Source organism: Phodopus roborovskii, unplaced genomic scaffold (genome assembly GCF_943737965.1).
Source record: "Phodopus roborovskii unplaced genomic scaffold, PHOROB, whole genome shotgun sequence".
NCBI classification, from domain to species: domain Eukaryota; kingdom Metazoa; phylum Chordata; class Mammalia; order Rodentia; family Cricetidae; genus Phodopus; species Phodopus roborovskii.
The window spans coordinates 15,539,620-15,557,542 of NW_026126517.1; the positions used below are offsets into that span (position 1 = coordinate 15,539,620).

The following is a 17,923-nucleotide window of genomic DNA, read 5'->3' on the forward strand; positions in this document are numbered from 1 at the left end:
AAAAAAAGAAAAGAAAAGAAAAGAAAAAAAGAAAAGAAATCTGAGTGTTCTTCCCTAGCTCCTCCCTCTCTGTCACAGCTGGTCACAGCCAGGAAGCAAGCAAAGACCTCTGAGAATCTTTAGAGGCTGCATCCTCACTCTAACCTCTGGCAATGAGGGTTTTACTTCTGCTTACCTGGGCCCCCACATTGTGAATCAAAACAACATTCCAGTGTCTCAGCCTGTTACATGGGACATCCACCCGGTGCCAGGCATTCACCTCCTTTGGGACACGTGTGTTCCTAAACAGCACCATGTACAGTGATTATCGTCCCTGCTAGTACAGAGAGTGCCCAGAGATGTCAAGCTGATCACATACATAGGCAGGGACTGGACCTCTGACCTATTTTCTTCCACAGACTTCTGCTGTCAACAGAGGAGTGAAATCTGAGAAGGGGCAATGAACCCCCCAGTCCCTTGACATCACCCCATCCTGAAGACTTATCAGGTGAACTGACAGGAGACGCTGATGCTTCATTCATTTCTCGTTGTCTACACTGGTTTTCCCAACATTATCAAAGATAGCTCCCACATGCCTTGCAGGAAACATACGCAGCAGCACCAGAACCCTTGGAATGAAGCGAGGGCCGGCCAGGCAGTGAGGCAGTGTGAGTGAGGAGTAGAATTCAAGGAAACCAGAAGAGCAGATGTCATTCCTAGGACACTGCGTCACAGCAAAGGCAAAGCATTGGGAGGAGAGTCCTGCAGCAAAATGTGCAAGCCTTGTACTCACGAGCTCTATGTGTGCTATGTGGCCTTTCACAGGCATTTAACCTCTCTGGACCTCACTTTGCTCCGTTGTTAAATGGGAGAGTTGCTCAAAGATTAGAGACTTAGTGCCTTCCAGTTCTGATAGTTCGTGAGTTCATTTCAGAGCATGAGTTTAAAAACTAAAAATAAAAGTCCTTGGACCCTAACACAACAACCAGCTTCACTCATTCACTCATTCATCTATCCACTCACTCATTTATTCACAAGCATTGCTTGAAATTTTACTACAGCTATGTATTCTTCTGGATTCCAGCAGAATTAAAAAAAAAGAGAGAGAGAGATAAAAAAAAAAAGCTGCTAAGTGCTGAGGAGAAAAATAAAGATATAAGGCAGGGTGCAGTTCAACGGCTAGAGTAACTGCGTTGCATTGATATAGACCCGGGTTTGTTCCTGGCACTATATAAACCAGGCATGGTGATTCAGGCCCTGAATTCCAGCACTAAGGAGATGCTTAGAGATAAGGCCATTCTCAATTAGACTCTGAGTTTGGGGTTTAGGGGCATGCCAGGGATGGAAGAAAGAGATCCCTGCTTGACTAGAGCTTTTTGGGAGGATCACACTACAGAATGACATTTGGATGCAAGTCTAGCAAAAGCATAGTGTCAACAGGTATATAGGGGAAGGGTGTTCAGGCTGCTGGGACAGCATGCACAAAGGCCTGAGGCAGGAGCATGTGTGACTCGTTTCAGTTACAACCTAGGAGGTTAGGGTAGATGAGATGGAGGAGGCAGCGGCGTGAATGTGATGGAGGGAGTGGAGATCGTGTCATGACACAGAAGTGAAGTCTTTTTGCCTTTCATCCGGTTAGGAACCCCCTACGCTTTAACATAACTGACACCATGCTTGTATGTGCGAAGGCCAAATCTGGGTGCATTTGTTCACTGTGAACTGCCTTCTTCCATCAAGGATCCACAACTTCCAATGCTCAGACTCTGTTCTCTTTCCTGATGCTGCAGTGGCCAGAGTAGGCTTCTCACCCAAGGTCTTCCCAGCACCCTGGCCCCACTGATTTTCCTAACCTGTCTCTTTCCCCAGCCCCCCAACTACTTACCAGCTCTCCCTCTTCCCTGGGGCCTTTGGACTCACTGTCCCTTGCCTAAACACAATGCCCATCCATTTTTACTGTCATATCCCATCTCCCTGCCGGTTCCCATGCCTTATTGTGTTTTCCTGGTCACTGACCAGGCTCCTTCAGTGGCTCCAAAAACTCTAGCTACACTTTGCGTCTTGTGTCTGTGTGGGTGTTTTGTTTGTTTTGTCTGGTTGGCTGGTAGTGGCTTTTTTTGTTGTTTTAAGACAATGGCTCATGTAACCCAGGCTGACCTTGAACTCCTGAGTCTTCATCTCCCAAGTGCTTATAGGACTGATCTTCCATTCTCAGCTCTCTCTCTCTCTCTCTCTCTTTCTCTCTCTCTCTCTCATGTGTATGTGTGTGTGACAGAGAGAGAGAGAGAGAGTGCCCATGTGTGTGAAGGCCAGAGGTCTTCCTTTATCATTTTTCCATCTTCTGTTTTGAGCCAGGGGCTCTCACTTTTTTAGCTAGTCTGGCTGGCCAGTGAGCCCCAAAGAGCTGCCTGCCTCTGCAGATGTGCCACCACATCTGGTGTGATGGCTTGAATGAAAATGGCCTCCATAATCACATATATTTGAATACTTCACTTGGTCCTTAGTTGGTGGAATTGTTAAAGAAGGATTAGGAGGTGTGTCACTGGGAGCAGGCTTCGAGGTTTCAAAAGACTCTCAGCATTCTGAGTAGCTCTCTCTGTCTCCAATTTCTGCCTCGAGAGGTGAGCTCTCAGTTACTGTTCTATTTGACAGTCCCTGCCTGCCTACTTGTTGCCATGTTCCCTGCTATGCTAGTCGTGGATTCTAACCCTCTGGAACTGTGAAGCTTTTTATTTTATGAGCTGCCATGGTCATGGCGTCTTATCACAGTGATAGAAAAGTAACTAAAACACATGGCTTTTTGACATCAGGACACAGGCTATATCTGTTAATGCTCACCTCTCCAGCCCAGGCACCAAAACACCCGTGCAAATACACTATAGGCAATCCCAAGATATCTGGAGAGTAATTGTATGAAATCGTGAAAGAATGAAGGTATGCCCAGGGACGATGGGAACAGAAGAGGGACAAAATTGGTTTGCTATGGCTAGGACCAAAACAGAGTGAAGCAGGGATGGAGATAGTTAGCCCTTGCCTTGTGTCATTTCATGATCGTGGATGCCACTGAGAATTACCGTTACATCTTACTGGCTAGAGAACTGAGCCTTAGAGGGAAAATAGGTTTCCCCAGCTGCACTGCCAGGATCTGTGGTCTGACCTGCTCTCCCTGGTTCCAAGATCTACAGTGGGCAGAAAGAATAAGCTGGTGTGGAGAAGGGTGGGCTGGGCCACTGCTGCCACTCCATGGTGGCGGTCCATGAAATCAGACTGGATCTGAGTGTGACAACTCAGAGACCCCAGTGCGCTCAGGATCCAACTGAGGCTGCACAAGAATGAAGGTGATGCCTGCATTGTGCAAAGACAGCTCCTGAAAGCTACTCTCTGGTGGGGCTGATGCCTTAGGGAGTCAGGCATCAGCCACCTAGCCGTGACACTGCCAGGACAGGGCTCAGGCAGGAGCAGAGGCCTCAGCACAATTCTGGCACAGGCTGGCTACCTCTCACCTTGCATTTGTCTTCATCTGGGAGGGTAGAAGACCCACAGCAGAGAGGCACAATGAGAGAGACCTCGGTAGAGAGATGAAACAGCCTAAGGCCAGACCAGAGTGTCTAGGATTCTGATCCTAGCCTCCCTTTGCTCTCTGCAACTCCTCCTTCATGCCTAGACTCCACCCTGCAAGGCCCTCATAGTAGGTGGGGCTTTGCTTGTATTCCTTCAACTTCCTGGACTTCTGTGACTCTCTTCATGGTTTCAGATTTCCTACAGAACCTAAATGTCTTCCTCTCCACAAAGCCTTGTGAATGGCAGGCCCAGCTCTAGTTCATGGCTATGTCCACCATACCTGAAAAAGCTGCTCAGTAAAAAATCTACTGAATAAATGGTACCAGCCAGGAAGAAACTGAGGCCCGCTTCTGGCTGATAGACCTGGCGGAGTACACGGAGCATGCTACAGGAGAGTGTGTAGGCACATAGTAGGCATACAATTCTGCCCAGTGACTCTGAGCTGAAGCCTGAAAAACTGCCAGGCATTCAGGAATCCCCAAGGGGACCATTCATGCCCCAGTAGTGGGGCAGCCGTGAAAAACCATCCTGCTAGCTCTCAATCACATCAACACGGTTGTCATCACTCTGCGAGCCAGCATGAGGGGGAGAATGTACTTGTGTGTGCGTGCACTCTGTTTTAAACTAATAAGAAACATATAGTCTGTGCCAACCAGCTTTCTCCCCTTCCCCATATTATATGGGAGGCACTGTGTAGGCGCTGTTACTTATGTTTATACAGCATGTATAACACATCCACATACGTTAACTTTCGTCATCTTCCCCACAGCCTTGTGGGGAAGTATCATCAACCACCAGTTGACTGACAAGAAAAACGAAGCCAGTTTTCACTGTCACACAGTGAGCACATGGCTGGGCCAACAGCCACAGCCTGGGTTGTTGGCTTCTTCACCATCTCCATCCATCACCTCCCTGTCACCCTTATCCTATCACAGACAGAGCTCTGGAACTCACCCTGCATTGTGCATGAGGAGCCTATAAGCATGCCATCCTAGGTACTCTAAACCTTACTGTATAGGGCACAAGAGAACATGCTGCCCATAGAGTGCCCTATACCTTGCCCTGTAGTGTGTGTGAGGACCTGTGAGTATGCCACCCTAGGTGTGAAAGGGGATAGAGGAACCCAGCTACTTCCCCACAGCTCCTTGCCACAAGCAACAAAACTAACTGGGCCCAGACACTGGGGACGAATCATGTACAATCTGCTCAGTCTTGAACAAATTCTCCAATCCTCTCTAAGTTTCACAGTCCTTCTTAGGTCTCTGATGATAGCTCAGTGAAAGGAAAGGGTACTCCTAGGCAGAGTCTGGGCAATCACACTGGGAACAAGCTTCACTGATCTGAGGAAGCTGTCCTCTCCCAACACTGAGAGGGGCAAAGCCAGGGAGGAGCCAGAAGTGTCCCTCCACACTGCTTGGAGCCATAGGAGCAGCAGCTTCCAGCTCGTACATCTCCTAGCTCTCATACCTGGCTTCAGTACCTAGGCTGGAGCTCTTTCCAACCCCCTACATCCAAATAAGTGCATCTCATCTTCTATCTAACTGAAAGTGGCCAGACCCACAAACTGACTATCCCGGGGCATCTCACAGTCATCCACAAAAAGTGTGGTGCTTCATAGGCCAGTATACACACTGTCACCTGTGTGATTGACAGCATCTTCATCCTCATGTAATAGCAGACCCAGAAAAACCTGGAAGACCATTTAATTTCCTTTCCTACAAAATGATCATGCTCACACTCAGAGCATCTAGGAGAGTGTGAAGTCACACACTTGCTTCCAGTTAGTGGTTAATCTGGTTAAGAAAGTGAGGTCCACACAGCTCACTGCTGTGTATCCATGGATAGTTGGCCTGACCATATCTGTTGAGGTGCCAGTGGAGCCTCAGGGAGGAGCAGCAGTGAGAATAAGCCATTATCATGCATCCTAAGCCCACAGCATGATTCTCTGGCTTTGTCTCTCTTTATTCTTGGGCTTGGGGCTACGATCAGAATGTAGGAGAAGGTAGGAGCAGCTTCCAGAGAGGAGGAAGCCTACGGACCTCAGACCAAGGCAGAAAGCTATACTCAGCAGTTTGGGGACAGCTTGGGGACAGCTTGTGCTATGCAGACTGGACAAGCTTGGAAAGGAGGGAGCCTGTACCTAGTAAGGCATTAGACCCCATTATGCCTTTTAACTTCTCTCAGGACTGATGTCTGTCAGGCAGGTCACCCTAGGATATAGTACTGAGGCCCTTGAGGGCTTTTTACACACGCACACACACACACGCTCCAGACAGTTCTGCACAGTCACCCTCTTTCAGCCTGGTCCATCCCTCTCTACCCCTATATTTACGGCTACCTATTTATGCTGGCTAGCCTAACCCTGCCTGCCTGGAGGCTTATCGAAGTTTTTAAAAAAATGTATCTTCTAGGTTTTGGCTTACATGACAGCCAGTAGCTCTCTCAGTATTTGTCAGACAAAAGGCTGGTGATGGGGGAGGTGAATTGAGCTGGTTTTCTGTTTTAAAAAAATTTCTCAGGAGAGACACAGGTAAAGCCAGGCAAAGCAGCTGTAGGAACTCAGCAAGGGGCTGAGTCTCCCACAAAGGAAAAGGACAATGGCAGTCAGAGAGACCTGAACCATCTTAAAGGATGTGTCCCTCTCAGACAGGCTACTCTAAGTCCAGTTTCTCCTGTCTGAAAAATGACTTAATGACATCCTCTGGCCTGATTCAGAAAGATCAGAGGATCAAACGGGAAGGTATTTTCCTTCCTTCTTTCCTTCCTTCCTTCCTCCTTCCTTCCTCCCCCTTCCTTTCTTTCTTCTTTTCCTTCCTTCCTCTTCCTGACTCCCTCCCTTCCCTCTCTCTATCACTTTCCTTTTCTCTTTCATGTATGTGCATTCATGTTTTTGCCTGCATGTATGTCTGTGTGAGGGTATCAGATCTTGGAGTTACAGACAGTTGGGAGTCACCCACCATGTGGTTGCTGAGAATTTAATCCAGATCCCCTGGAAGAGCAGTTAGTGCTCTCAACCTCTGAGACATCTCTCCAACCTAGGGAAAGTGTTTTCATTAGAGACAAAACTACCATTAACAGTGAGCTACGTGCCTCAGCTCCATGTCTTTGCTAGAGTTTCCACAGTCCTCCTAGGCCTGGCAGACATGCTATCATCTCTATGCAGTAGGATACTTAGGCTCAGAGGGGTTAAAGGATATGCCCAAGGACACACAGCTTAGTGGCAGTGGAATCAGGGTCAGACTCCAGATGCAGACATCAAAGCCAGTGGTCCTTTCTCCCAGCCCCCCGCTGTCTCGGCTGAAGAAGGAACTGGGTTTTAATGATGGTGCTTCACACTGAAGAAGATGCTACTTCCGTGGGTCCCAGGAAGGCCATTGGAAGCACCAGATCCAACCCTCTGTGCACATGGCCCTCAGCTCCCCAGGTGCTGTGCCTCTGTGGTTGCTGTATATTGTTAGGGCTCTTCTCTTGGGTTTGTGCTGTGGTCACCATTTCAGGATTTCCCACTCGGGAAGCGACCCACTTGGGAGGAAACCTAGAGTCCAGGAACTTGGAGCTGAAGGAGACGTCTCTGAGCCAATCAAAGCTCCTGGTTGGTTACGGGACAGTATTAGCATTCAAAGCCACAGGCCAAATGTCACACAGCTAGTCAGTGGCCAAGTCTGAAGTGGATCCCACTGTCTGAGGTTCCCGGTTCTCTCAACCATCCTAGCATACTAACTACAGTCTCTACTTTCTCCGATTGGGTTGTAAGGAGGGTGTGGACTTCATGCACTAATTCTTTAAGCTGCCCTGCCCACACTGGAGAAGTCAGTTCCAAAAAGTCGCCTCGGAATCCACCATGTATAGAAGGGAACAGACACTTTTGGCCACGTGGGACAGAGGGACTGAGTAATTCTTTCTAATCCAGGCTGTCCCCACCCCACCCCACCCCCATTCACCCTGACAGCCTAGCTGGGAGCCCAGAGCACGGTGACCTGGGGAGTATCAGGTTTCGCCCCTCCCCCCACCCTCCCTACTCAGCTGAGGGCTCCTTCTCAGAGTAGGCCTCCTCAGGGAAGGAGCTGCTTGACACCGCTGTTCCAGGCCCACCCTTCTCTTGCCTCCTCTGGTTAATAACTGGTGGGCAACTTCTCCCATGTCTGTGTTCCCTCCCTCCTGTGTTCCCCCAGACTCCCAACTGCTTTGCATCTATTTCCCTCCCTAGCCTCCCACCAACCTGCTGAGTGCTTGTCCACATGCCAGTGATCTGCACAGGGACCCATGCCTTGTGTGAGGGGGGGGCGGGGCGGGGCTGAAAGAGCCACCTATTGATTCTTGTTCAAAAAAGGGGAGAGGAGAGAGCCAGGATTGAACCAGTCTTCTGTGCCTGGCATAGTCTTCCACCTTGCCAGCTATGCTCCATTCCCCCAGGTTAGACATGAGGAGACAGAATCAAAGATCCATACAAGCATACAGCAGAGTGCGGCTCTAAATGCGCTTGTCTCTGCAGAGGCCCAGTGTCCTTGCCTCTGCAAGCCCCTCCTGCCAAGTTCCAGGGTTTTGGTTTGTGTCTGTCATCGTCAATGCCTAGGACTGTGCCAGGCACACCAATGGCACCCTAAGTTCTATGCTACCTCTGTTTGGGAAGGCAGGACAAGGGTTCGTGATGCCCAGTATCTGGACTCTACAGGAATCTCAGACCTGTCCTTTCTATCCACCCAAATCAGACCAAGCGCGTGAAGGCGCCTCCAAAGGCCAAGTGGAGAATAGTGGGATTTCCAAATCTGGGGTGAGGGTGTGGGGGTGCATACACTAAACCCAATGACTAATTCTTAATGAAGTGGGGAGTTGAAAGGCTGGCTTGGTGCTCTGTGTTATACCTCCTATGACCCCTTCCTGGCCATTCTGCATCTGCCCCTCTCCCAGCACAACCTCCCCCTTTGTTCCCCTAAAACGAGCTGGAGAGAAACTGGCCGCAGTCCTACTAGGCAGAGAACAGTTACAGCACCCCCTCATATACCCCCCCAACACCGTCTGAAGCCTCCAGAGTCTGCCCGGGGGCCCCAGGGCCAGCTGTTTTTCTCCACATTCCAGCCAAAAATAATACGGGAACCAGGCTGCTTGGTGGAGACTTAATCTAATCTTCATTGCTTCAGTTTTAAAATATCCTGCCTGGTTTAGGGTTTCTTCTTACACATGGGGATGTGTTTTTAGTGAGATAGGTCTTAACAGCAAAGGTCCTTCTTGTAATTAGAGACCCAGGCAGGCAAGGAAGACCTAGCAATAGGCGTCCAAGCCAAACATATCTCTCTCCTGGTTCCATGGAGCACTGTGAACTGCACTGTCCTAGAGATTGGTGTTCCCCCATGCCGGGGTTTCTTGAAGAACTCTAGGAGAAGGATTCAGCTCTCCGACTATCCCAGCTTCTGCCTCTATCTGCAGTCTCACTGCCCACTCCACCTCCCTTCTCACTCCTATTCAAAATGAAGATCAAAATGTGTCCTACAGCCAGTCCAGCAGGACAGGGTAGGTGGCAGGAAAGCTCCCCCTCAAGCAGAGTAGGGGAGAAGTAAAGAGAAACGTTGGTTCTGCTGGAGCCACATCTCCAGGGTCAGTGCCCACCCACTCTGTTTTAAACTCACGACCGGGACCTGAAGGAGTCTACAGCAAGACAAGCTTTTGAAGAAGTGGTGGGTGTAACTTCTTGGGCTTTCTCGCCTAGAATCTGCATTGATCTGCCAGCATGGAGACTGTTAAGTGAGGTCCAGACTATGGCTCACTCCAGATCAGCACCTATCCCTCCCTCTCAGCCTAGCAGGACCAGACGGCACAAATGGACTCGGGACTGGGTCCTTACTCCCCTGGAGTATAAAAAAAGCAGAGACTGTATTTCTGGTAAGTCAGATTCACGGGAGATATGAAGGATATCCCAGCGGGATCACTTGAGGAGAAACAGCTGATTTCCCCAGTGCAGCCATGACAACCCCTCTTGGCAAAGTGGACGGTATATGAAATCACAACAGCATTTTCAGATTCAAAGATGTAAAATAAGGCAGAAGGTGAGCCCTTTCACAAAGTCCAGAAACTCCTTCATGGAAGTCTAGACACATTGCCAGGACAGGCCCTGGAGCCAGGCAAGGGACAAAGTGCCACAGAAGAACATGTCCTTGCTGCTAGGAAGCCTCTGTCGCTGTCTACTCTTACAGTGAGCCCTGTACTTGTCTCATGCCCATCCTTCCCTTACTCCTTGCGGCCTAATAACAGACAGCATGTGCTACATTCCATTCAACAGATGAAGAAACCAAAGCCTAGCAGCTGGGGGACCCACTGGAGCCACAGAGCCAGGCCCTCAAATTCCAGCCCAAATACTAGCTCAGCGCGCTGACCCACCAGCCTTGATCGTCATCCACCACTTCCTTCCTTCTTCCTCCCTTCCCACCAGGTATTAGATTTAATTAAATTAGCAGAGCCCCATCACAACCATCCTGGCCCTGCTGCCTGGATAGAACCCAGTGAGTGCAGCTCCTCCTTCTAAATTCTGCTTCTCACTGTAATTCAATTTTCAATAAGTCATGGGTTTCATATGAAGTATCTCATACAAAGCGTGGTGTATTGGTTAGAGTCAAGGCTCATGATGATTTCATTTTCCATATGACTTCTTCTGCCATTCCTTGGTGGCACCCTTTCCACCTTCTCCATCCTGGGATCTGCATTTTATTTGATCCAGACACTTGCCTCCCGTGCTGTCACGTCCAGCAATTTTATCACACACACACACACACACACACACACACACACACACACACACACTCACATACACACACGCCTTACAGTGTGGCAGCCCCAGTACTACACAGTGGAGGATAATGGAAAACTCAACAGCACCACTTACTTGCCTCCAATTAATTTTTAAAATGTGCTCCATATTAAGTAAATCAAGAACAAAAGTCCAAAATTGGAGGTTGCATTTCTGAAAGGTGGGGTGGGGGTGTAAATAAATACCAAGGAATTTTTGCAACATGTTGGAAGCCTATAAATTTTATTGGTTGTTTCTTTAATAAAAACAATTTCAATTGCTAACAACACAGTATTATTAAGCTTCTAACATTTAAGAATCTAATTTGTCCCTGCTCTGTGGCAGTTTACATTGCCCCGATGAGTTCAGGAAGGGCAAGGTAATCAGGTTGATCGCTCGCTCTGGTTCAGTTCCTAAATGGAGCTAATAGAAACCCTTTTAAAATCCAGCCTTCTGCTTTCTAGGCATGCCTTGGTCTCTAATGAGTTACAGCCCAGAGTTGAAGATGGACATAGTGGAGAGAAATTTAACACACACTCCGGTACACCTATAAACTTTAAGGCCAAGAGAGGGGAAGTATGTTTTCAGTTAAGTTAGAACTCCATGAATTCAGGATTCTCCACTCACAAGACAGTAATTTTCCTTATTTCATCACTAACGTACTTCAAATGTGTTTATGCAATTTATTGCTACTGAACTTCCAGGCAACTGGTGTCGAGTTAATGAAACCCAGCTTGGAGGAGCTTTGAGCTTTGAACAACTAACCACAGTTTAAATGGTTATGACATGCGGTCAAAGCCACAGGCAGGCCCAAGTACAGTTTCTGTGTTAGTCAAAATCCTTGTCATCTCACCTTTTGCGCCAAATAGATTGAAAGGAAGCAAAAACAAAACAAAACAAAAACAAACAGACAAACAAAACCCCCTGAAAAAACAGCCTGCCTTGTTCTTCCTCGGGTTCCCAGCCCTTTGAACCCATCTATCTTACTGAACACAAGGCAAGGCCCCTCCACCAGCGCCCAAGTAAATGTTTTAGTTACATTCTGAACTGGTAAACGTGTTGAAATCCCGAATCCCAGCTTGAGTATGGTCAGGCTTTACATAAGGCAGTATGGGGAGGGGGCCACCGGGGAGGCACCGAGTAACCCTTTAAAAAAGGTAGCTTCTGAAGGAAACTGGACGGGTGAGAAGTTAACTCATCTTTCTGAATTACATGGACACTGACTTTTATTAATCCTCATTGTCACATGGTGTCCTCCTCCGAGCTCTGTTCATATGGGAACCCCAGCAAGCTCCCCCTTTCTAAATGGGCCCATTTTGGAAGAGTAAAGGGGAGGTACTGGATTTGTCACTGCCGCACAATAAAAAGGCTCTTTTGAAAGCTGCACTTTCATTAACTTAAAGCAATCTATAGACTTAAAAGCACAGAGCAGTAAACTCCTAGAAAGGATCATAAAACAGCCAGTCTCGAGTTGGGTACACTTCGCTGCGATTTGCACGAGGCATTTTACTGTGGTCGTTGCTAGGCCCATCTCCAGTAACCCCTGGCCCTCGTTCCCTGCAACTCCTCTTTCTCTAGGCTTTCATGCCTTTCGCTCTCACAAAAGAGAGGCGGTGACCAGGGAGCCTCGGTGGGGTCAGGGCTCCCTCCCCCGCTCAGCTTTCGGCTGGAGAAGAGCACAGGAATTCCAAGTCTGGAAAACAACAGCTCTGCTTTGGTAGCTGTTGCTGCTGCTATGGCCATTCATGGGTCCTGTGGCTTCAGAACCCTAAAGGGCTGGCTGGCTTTCTCAATTCAGGGTGCAAGCGTGCACAGAGGAAATCCACCCCCAACACACACACACACACACACACACACCACAACCACCACCACACACCTCCATCCCTCAACCACTCTTTATCTAAATGACCAGAGTGTAACCCACTCCCCTTAGCTCTTCTCTTCTGGACCTCTCCACACTCTACTCACTGTTGAGCTAGGCCTGAGCCTTGAGGAGTGTGAGATATGATCCCGCGAATGAGAGACCACACACACACACACACACACACACACACACACACACACACACACTTAAGTCCTGAGGCCTCAGAAAGGTCAGAAGGCAGAGTGAGAGGGCAAAGGGACTGGAGCCTGGGATACCACCTCGTTTCTTTTGAACACTATCATTTCTCACATTTGGCTGTGTATGTTGGGGGGGGGGTGCTGTCGTTTAAACCTGCTTAAGCTTGCTTGTTAACTTGGATTTTACCAGTTGAAGAGCATTTGAATTCCAAAAAGCCAACATCCTGGAGAAGTCCCAAGAAGACATGTGTGAGGGTAAGGAGCCCCGAACTTCCTCCTCCCTCTAGGGCAGAGCCTTGCATCCTTGGGCCGGCCTGTGCGCTCTCCGACGTTGCCGGAGATGAAGCAAGCACCTCTTGCATGAAAAGGCGGCAGATCAGATCATGGCTCCCGAGTTTGGAAGTATCCTTCCTTTGGCGTCAGCCACGACTCCACAAGCCCCAGTGGCACCTCCCTACTAGCGGCCCCCTTGCTGACCACTCTCCCGGCGGGCCATCAGCAACCACGCTGCGGCTGCAGAACCCAAGTGGCTCCTGGAGCCTTCGGAGTCTGCCGGGTCAGGTCCTCGGGTTCACTCTGAGCAGGATGAGGCTACCTGGTCACATCGCACAGAATCTCTCTAGATTTGTCTGCTTTCCAGAATCCTTCCTCCAGGACCCAGCCCTGTGCACACCAAATCCTCTCCTCCTCCTCAAGATTCGCTTTTGGGGAGAAACAGTAGGCATTCGGGGCTCTCACACCACGGTTGGGATCAACTACTTTCCTCGCCTACGTAAAAGCTATTCCTCCCGCACGCTGCCAGGACCCGTAAGCACAATTCTCCCCAGATCCCAATAGCCTGAACCACAATAGAGCCGTGATCCTGGTCTCAATCCCTAAACACGCCACTCACTCTGGAGTCTCGGATGTAATCGGGACCCCAGCGCCTACCTCCAGCACCTCCCCCCCCCTCTTGCGGGCGTGTAAACTACATAGCGGCCCTTCCGTCCCAATTCTGAAAACAGCCTGGATTCTACAACCCAAACTCTAGCCTGCTCCAAAGCCCAGCCCTCCTTTCGGGGCTGATCCGCATCCCCCTCCCATTTCCAAATGGGGTCTCCCGCCCGCGCGGGAACCCTGGCTGCCCTGTGAAGGACTCTCCAGAAAGCACGGCCCACTGCGCTTGCTTCGCCCTCGGCTTGGGAGTCCAGGAGATCCCCTCGCCTAACCGGAAAGAAACAGAAACTTCATGCGGCACGTTCAGGACCCTGCCCCATCCTCTTCGGTTTTCTGCTCCAGGGCGATTTCCGTGCCCACCCACCCACCCCCTTTTACGAATTCATCGCCTAAATCTTTGCAAGGGCTCCTAATCCTTCCCTCCCCGCCCCAAAAACCCAACAATACGCAGAAAGCCGGTGACCCTACAAATTCTCCCCCTACTCGCGGTTAGAGTCCCTGAGCGTCGCCCCTCAGGTCCTAGTTTCTCTGACCCCCCTCCACCCCACGCAGGTTCCCCGGTCCCCCCACTGGTCCTCCTGCAAACCTCCGCTCTCCCTGCCTCCCCGGGCCCCGCAGGACGCAGCCGCTGCTGCCTGACTCCAGCCACCCGGCCCCAGGCTAGGGCTGCTACCGCTTCCAGACACTCGAAGGCTGCTCGGGGCTGGTGACGCCGAGTAAAAGCTAGCCACAGGACTCCTAGAGCCCGGGAAAGGAGAACTCGAAGCCGGCCCGCAGTTCCCAGCCTCGCCCCGCCGAGCGCCCAGCCAGGAGCCGCCCGCGCCGGGACTCGGGCCGACGCGCTCGTCCCTAGGCTCAGGTCCGGGAAAGCTCCGGGCGCACGGCTCCCAGCCCGCCCGTTCCAGGCTCTCGGGCCACTGCGCTCTGAGTCCGCTGCCCCGCTGCTCTCAACCGCAGACAATGCGCGCCCGGCCCCGGGCCCGAGCCGAGCGGAGCGGGGCGAGGCGGCGGCCGCCGAGCTGCGCACCGGCCCGGTCCGGGAGCGAGTGGGCCCCGCGCTTCTCGCCGCCTCCTCGCCCGGCCTCGCCTCCCCTCGCGCCGCTTCGCTCCGCGCTCTCCCGGAGCTTCCCCAGCTTCTCTCTGCACGCTCCCGCCGTCTCTCTCTGCTCCCTGCCTCCCTCCTCCCTGCTGCCTCCCTCTCTCTCCTCCCTGCTGCCTCCCTCTCTCCCTCTCTCCTCCTTGCCCTGTCGCAATGAATAATACTCTGGCTTGGGGACTGGAATAAAACACACGCGCTCTGAGGCAGCCGCCCGCAGCAGCAGCCGCCGCCGCTGCGCCGCCGCCGCCGCCTGCAAAAGCGTCTCTGACATGGAAATGAATGACAGCTTACCTGATGCCAATCTTCATCAGACTGACACCGGCGTGACAACACAGCCTATACTTCCCAGCACTGCTCGGGACGTCAGCGGCACAGGGACCCGCCCCCCGGACTCCCCCCCCCTCCCCGTCCCCGCGCGCGCACACCTCCCCTCTCCCCACTCCCCCTTTCTCCCCCCCCCCCCCCATCGCCCCCACCCACTCCCGGCCCCGGCCGCTTCCCAAGCGAGGAGCTGCTAGAGTGTCTCCCTCTACTGGAGGCTCGGCTCAGATAGCAGATGCCGGCCTGCTTGGCTATTGGCGGGAGGCATCACGCACTGGGGACTAAGGCTCCAGATCTGAGGTTGTCTGGCATAGGCAGCGCAGTGGACCCCAGAAATTTAGGCGCAGCCCTACCCCATGCATCGCCTTAGAGATCAACTGGTGCCGAGTTCCAAGACAGCAGGCGCTGAAGAGATTAAGATGAGGTGAAATTTTCTTTGGACCTCAAGAGAACCCTCAGAAAACAGGAATCTTCAAACTGGCAAGAAACGTTCGTTCCTTCCATCACACCCCCACCCCATTCCTGCCTGGCTGGCCTCGTTTTTATGATTGCATTTGAATAATTCTCATTACCTTGGCCCCAGTACAGGTGCTCAGATGGTTAGTTATCCCTGGTCTCAAGAGCATTATTTTTCCTTCTTCCTGCTGTGGGCTTCCTGGGGCGCTTGGTTCATCCAAGGGGTGACAGTATGATAGGGTGGTTCAGGGGGAGCGACAACAAGGGGAGAGGCTTTATCAGAGGCTTATCCCTGGGCAAATGTCAGGCAAGCGCTTGAAAACCACTGCTGTTTCATTCTTAAAAGTGCTTAGCCAGCCAGTGTATGCTAGGGGCTGGGGTACAGAAAGGTTAGGGGCAGCTCCATCTCAGCTTGTGCCTGCTGGGGTGACCTAATCTGTTCCAGAAACAAAAGAGACTCTTCACCTAAGACACTTCTACAACAGAAGCCCAATGCAAGCTGTTACAGCTATGCATGTCTTCATTTAGTCAACAAAGAAGAGTGTCCTACTAAGTGCCAAGTGTGGGCTCAGCCACCCAGGATACAGACTGGCTCAGCTCCTGCAGAGAGGACAAGAGAATCCCTTCTGCCCATGTGGAGACTGCTTCAGCCACAAGCAGATGGCAATTGATCCTGTGACCCTCACACCAGGCAGGAGGCCTGGATGAAGCCTAGACAAAGTCACTAATAGAAGCAAGGGAAGCTGAAAGAGAAACCTGACAGTCAGGTTTTCAGAAAAGAATCTAACCCGAGAAGTTGCAGCCTACCCTTTGCTCTATTTCAAACCTGTGGGTCACTCCTCCCCTGCCTCTGACATTGGCAAAAATGAGAGCTATTAGAGCCCAGCACTCAAAGGAGGCTGCCTCACATCCAGATGGGCTCTTTATCCTGGTCCTGCGAGCGACTCCACATTCGCCTGCAATGTTTCTGTGTGGAAAAAAACATTCACCTATAGATCCACTGCTACAGATGGGGTTGAACCCTCTCATCTTTCTGTAGATGCCCCAAAGACTTTCACTAGGTGGATTTATGTCACCCCAACCTCTGATCTGTGGCCCAAGAATATGGCTGCTGACAGCATGATAGCTAGTTTATATTACACATTGTATAATAAAGTAATGATAATGAATCCACTTGCCCTTTTTATGTAGTACAGAAACGCCAGACTCACTAACCCAGACACTGGAGGTCAGCCTGCTATAAAGTCTCAGAGGGAAACCTGCTTCATAGACAGGGAGAGGAGCTATCCCTTTGGCCCTGCCCAGGAGTTACTGTCTTTTGGAGGAGGGTTGCTGGTGAGTTGTGAGAGAGTAGAGTTGGAGGGAGAATTAGGCTGGAGGTAAATACTTAGCCAGTGAGCACACTACAGACAAAAGCCACATAACCACCCATTTATATTAAATCTCATTCCTAAGACAACAGACCTATGGACATCAACTTTTGACTTGTGGAATCTTTTCAAACAGTATGATTTCCACTAATACCTTTCTCATACTTTAACATGCACGCTGTAACTTTTAGCTTACAAAAGCTTTATAAAAAAAAATCTAACATGTGACCATTCTTTTCATACTTTCTGAAAAGAAATGTTTGACCTATGCCCACTAGTGGTAAGGGTAGCTTGGAGGCAGAGGCCTACATTACAGCTCTCTTCCTCAAGCCACTTTTATTCTTGGAGAGGGAGACAATACATAAGGCAGTAAAAAAGCCATCCAAGATTCCAGCTAGTAAATAATTAATGAACATTTGTCAGTATGTCAAATCCCTAGGTTCCACATCTAAATCCTGGATCTGTCTATGAAGAGATAGAATAGAAATTAAGTTTGTAGAATTTGTTCCAGATTTACAATGTATAAGTTACGATTTCTTCCCTATCATCCATACACGAATTGTCACATAATTCAATGGTGCATTGGCATAAGCAAGCAGGTTCCTACAGATCCCATCCGTCACACACACACACCTGCCTGCTGGAGTTCTTAAGATTATCTGGGTCTTCTTTTCCTTGCACCTGCTTTCATTTGTCCTCCAGATGAGCAGTCCACACCAGGTAGTTCCTCTAGGCTCCAGATGTGTTCAGACAACAGGCCAGCTGAATCCTGCCTGTATCATCCTACAAGTTAAAAATTAGTACCTGTCTGTATTCATCTGCCTAGGCTGCCATAACAAAATACCACAAGCTAGATGGCTTAAACAATAGACACTTCAGTTCCTCACAGTTTGGGAAGCTGAAAGTTCAAATTCAAGAGAGCCTTGCTTTCAGGAGAGGATTTTCTTCCTGGCTTTCAGATGCCACCTCCTCTCTGTGCCCTCACGTGGCCTTTCCCCTGTGCACACAACAGAAAGAGACGACTCTAGTGCCTCTTCCTTCTAAGAGGCCCCATTCTAATCGCATTCCAGTCCCAACTTTATGACTTCATTTAACCTTAATTGCCTTATTAAAGAACCCATCTCCAAATACAGTCATATTGAGAGCTAGGGCTTCAACATATAAATGGGTCAAGGGGGTAGACAAGTCTATCTACAACACTGCCCACCTATCAACTCTTTCCCTTCTTAGCTTAATTGTTTTTAATGTACCTTGATAGAACGTGATGGCAGACAATATCTCATTTTGTCTTAGGATCCCTAAATCCTGGCACTGTGCCCAGTCTGGAAAACACATTAAAGAAATGCTTATTGAAGGGGATGGGAT

General features: G+C 50.1%; 1 protein-coding gene across 1 annotated transcript in view; it reads right to left on the bottom strand.

Moving 5' to 3' along the window:
* Positions 1-14,816, bottom strand: part of Pknox2 (PBX/knotted 1 homeobox 2) — a 260,987-nt gene extending 246,171 nt beyond the window's left edge. Inside the window, exon 1 of the mRNA XM_051197087.1 lies at positions 14,703-14,816. The gene's annotated coding sequence lies outside the window, so the exon portion shown is untranslated. The remainder of the gene's footprint in view (positions 1-14,702) is intronic.
* Between the last annotated feature and the right edge of the window lie 3,107 nt (positions 14,817-17,923).